This window comes from Schistocerca serialis, chromosome 2 (assembly GCF_023864345.2).
Source record: "Schistocerca serialis cubense isolate TAMUIC-IGC-003099 chromosome 2, iqSchSeri2.2, whole genome shotgun sequence".
Lineage (NCBI taxonomy): Eukaryota > Metazoa > Arthropoda > Insecta > Orthoptera > Acrididae > Schistocerca > Schistocerca serialis.
The window spans coordinates 1,020,199,615-1,020,202,803 of NC_064639.1; positions in this window are offsets into that span (position 1 = coordinate 1,020,199,615).

Sequence of the window (3,189 nt, forward strand, 5' to 3'; positions counted from 1 at the left end):
AGCGACGTTTTGGTATGACTATGAAAGACCTGCGCAGATTAGCATATCAACTCGCAGAATGAAACGGATGCCCGCATCTATTCCTCATCGAATTGCTTGAGAAATTAGGTCTTTGTATGTCTGCCTCGCCATCCTGATTTAAGTTTCAGGAAACTGTGTAAGCAGTGGACTCATACCTCGTGTGTTGCACGTTGTTTTGATTTTCAAATTTTATTCCAAAAATGTTTGAATAAACGGTTTCTGTTTTTCCAAAAAATTGTTTTGTGATTAAGGCCTCCTAAATTTGCTCCCAACATTAGGTGGGCCGTTCGGTCTTTGTCTCCCCTGCCATTTTTTGGGTAATTGAAATGCGTATGAAGTGAAAACTGCAAGGAAGTGACAATTTGATGTTGGCATATAGCTCATATATACTTACGCCTATAAGACGCTTCATAGACACCGTCTCTACACTCGCGCCATAGGCAATATCGAGCTGCAGCACTCGGGCATCAAATAAAGCACGTCCTGATCTGAGACAACCAATGAAGCGAATTTCGGCTACTCGCTTTATTTGACAAAATACTTCGTAATTTAATAATCGCAAATGGTTGTTGTTATTAATTATTCTTATACACCATTGAATCTGTTTAACTTAGAAATCCTTTCGTATGAAGTCAACTGTCAGCTTTATTTGGTATCCGCTCGATGAGAACAACTTTTGTGGGAAAATTGAACACCATAAATGCGGCGTATTAGTAGGTCAACAATCTATGTCCGATATGAAGTAGGATCCCAAGCAAACAACCGAGCGAGGTCGCGCAGTGGTTAGCACACTGGACTCGCATTCGGGAGGACGACGGTTCAATCCCGTCTCCGGCCATCCTGATTTATGTTTTCCGTGATTTCCCTAAATCGTTTCAGGCAAATGCCGGGATGGTTCCTTTGAAAGGGCACGGCCGATTTCCTTCCCAATCCTTCCCTAACCCGAGCTTGCGCTCCGTCTCTAATGACCTCGTTGTCGACGGGACGTTAAACACTAACCACCAACCAAGCAAACAAATGACCAAATAACGTCATGAATCTCAGGTCAGCATAGTTCCTGGCGGCCATTTTTGCAGTATAATACTGCGCTGCATCTCTGCCACAATATTCAGTTGATAGGATATGACAACAATTTTTGCGGAATTAGTGTGATTATAATGGATATTTAGGTAAAACGTCGCTTTTATGGGGGCGGAGAGGGGAGCGGATGGTATGGTGGGAGGAGCAAATTTTTAATAGATAATTAACTGTTGCAAAGTATGTTTTAAACCGTTAACTGACACCAGTAAATACGTACACCACTAGTGAAAAACTGGGACTCATGTGTAAGATTTTCTCTTGATTTATTGATATAAATATTCACCACACCGTGCATCAGATTAGGCTTAAAAAAGGGAAAAAAGACTAAGCATTTTATTCATTGCTATTCCCAAAGAGTACATACCGATATGTGTTTCGCTGTTGTAGTGCATAAACCTTTTGTCGCTCAAAGGCTTAAAACGAATTGTGGACTGAAAATAGAACCTGAAAATCAACATAAACCACCAGACATTTTCTAGAAGAGAGAAAAAAGCTAATATTTAAGCAAGTGGGTCATACATATACCATTACGGAACCAGCCGGAAACTCCACTTTAAGATGGAGTGAGACCTTTACATAGATGTAGCCTATTACACATTCAGTCCTTGTTTCTAATGAATATGAGACGGCATGTTCAATGTTGATCACGCCTTCCGTAACATCTCACTAGAACAGAGGTTAAACAAAGGAATAATAACTGAATATATATGTTTTTGCACTCTGAAAAAGAGATTATTCATTACGTCCTCTTCCTGATAAGAATTTGGTTTAAATAAGAAATGTAGCGACGTAGCGAAAGACGATAAATGAGTGACACTAACGTGCAGAACTCTGTTTTTAGAATCGTGGATATGAGCACACTTCCGGAATAATCTTTTTACGGTTAATTAGCAACCAATAACCGACTGAAACTGTCTCCAATATCTACCATGCCAAATAAATAGATTATGTTCTCATTAGCGAATCATATCATTGATAGGGTTATCAACGTAAAATCAGATAAGAGTAATGCAGAAGTACCCCTAATAATGAAAAATGGAATAGGAATATGGGCAATCTACTATGAACCTATAGTGATCACATTATTAGACGCAATATAGACACAAAGGCAACATCCACCACAACAGTACACAATTACGTGTCAACTACCACCGAAGATGGTGAAGATATTTAAATAACATATGACTGAAGTCCAGTAGGAGGAAAGGGAAGAGAATGAAAAATAGTAGGAGAACATGGACTGTGGAAAGAGAATGAAAGAAGCAGCCTATAGATAGAATTTTGCGCGGACCATAATTAACAAACGTTAAGGAAGGTGTAAGAGGCCTAGGAAGGTGATTGCTAGACCATATTTTAAACTGTATATCATTTCCAGGGACAAAGTGATCTCTGACAGTAATTTATCTGTGATTAACTTCAGACTAAAACTGAGGAAGTAACAGAAAAGTGGTAAATTAAGGATATCGGATTTGGATGAATTGTAGGAACCTATGATTCATGACTAAAATAATCAAACACTGCACCAGTTACGTATTTTTTCATGCTTACTACAATGCGTTTTGGGAATTTATTCTTACTTTCAAGAGCAAATATTTAGATAACAATTATGTGTGATCCTTGCAAGTGTTTCTTACCAACTCTCTTGCACTGTAGTCGTCTTTTTTGAGGTCATACAACTATCGCAAAACTGGAGAAAATAAATATTAGGATTTTTTTTACATCTAATGTTAGAAATATTATTTTTGGCCGTCTACCTACAGGAACTGTGTCTCTTCCAGGCTACAGAGTACCAGACTCGTGCAGACCGTCGCTCACATTGAGGTCTTTTTTTTTTTTTGTTTTTTTTTGCCAAAATATGTCATAAGGAAATTTTGGCAGTATACTTGCACAGAGAGTTGGATACAGTGACGCAACATTTTTTGTGTGGATTGCATTATTTACATAACGGTGTTAATTATAAATTTACTGCCTTTTAAATTATTGACTACCCTTTATATTGTATTTTGTTACAGATGATGAGTAGATTCTTTGAAGAAATGAACATATAGATGGGATTTACTTCAGTTGTTACGTACGAGAAAAACGTTT